The sequence below is a fragment of the Physeter macrocephalus genome, chromosome 17 (assembly GCF_002837175.3).
Source record: "Physeter macrocephalus isolate SW-GA chromosome 17, ASM283717v5, whole genome shotgun sequence".
In the NCBI taxonomy this organism is placed as follows: Eukaryota; Metazoa; Chordata; class Mammalia; order Artiodactyla; family Physeteridae; genus Physeter; species Physeter macrocephalus.
The window spans coordinates 10296966-10297593 of record NC_041230.1 but is presented as its reverse complement, the minus strand read 5'-3'; the positions used below and the strand labels follow the sequence as shown (position 1 = coordinate 10297593).

The 628-nt window shown below is 41.1% G+C and overlaps 1 protein-coding gene across 1 annotated transcript in view; it reads right to left on the bottom strand.

Moving 5' to 3' along the window:
• The window catches only part of LOC114484127 (glutamate receptor ionotropic, kainate 5-like), a 26382-nt gene that overhangs the window by 1865 nt on the left and 23889 nt on the right, over positions 1-628 (bottom strand). The gene's annotated exons all lie outside the window — the stretch shown is intronic.

Genomic DNA, 628 nt, shown 5'->3' with positions numbered 1-628 from the left:
ACTAGAGAAAGCCTGCACACAGCAATGAAGACCCAATGCAGCCAAAAAAAAAAAAAAAGAAAAAAACAAGCCTTGGAACTTAGAATGAATTCAAATTCCTGAATTTAAATCTTAGTTCTGCCATTTTATAGATATGTGACCTTCAACATGTGAGCTTGTGTCCACATGTGTAACACAGAGACAATATGTAGCCTGTGGGGTTGTAAGAATTAAATGAGATGACGTAGGTGCTTAGGACAGATCTCTAGCATGCTGACTTCAATAAATGAAAACTATGAGAAAGGCAGGAAACGAGTGAGTAGTTCCCTACTTCCATCCACAGAGGACTAACAAGACCCTTTAAAAACAGAGTTGACTTTGAAGTTGTCTGGTGGTACAAGATACACACCTGACTTCTTTTTCAGAACATTAGGTCTCTCATTCACTCAAATTTTTGTGCTCATCTTGACTAAGTCACTTAGCAGGAACAACCGTTTCACAGGCCAGACCACAGGCTGATCCCCAGGACCTCACTGCTGAAAATCTGAAATGGTGTCAATAACTGTGTTTTCTCACTGCCGTCAGGTCTTCTTGTCACTGTTCCATCCTCTAACGTATGCCTGGCACACAGATGCTGGGATTCTGCAAA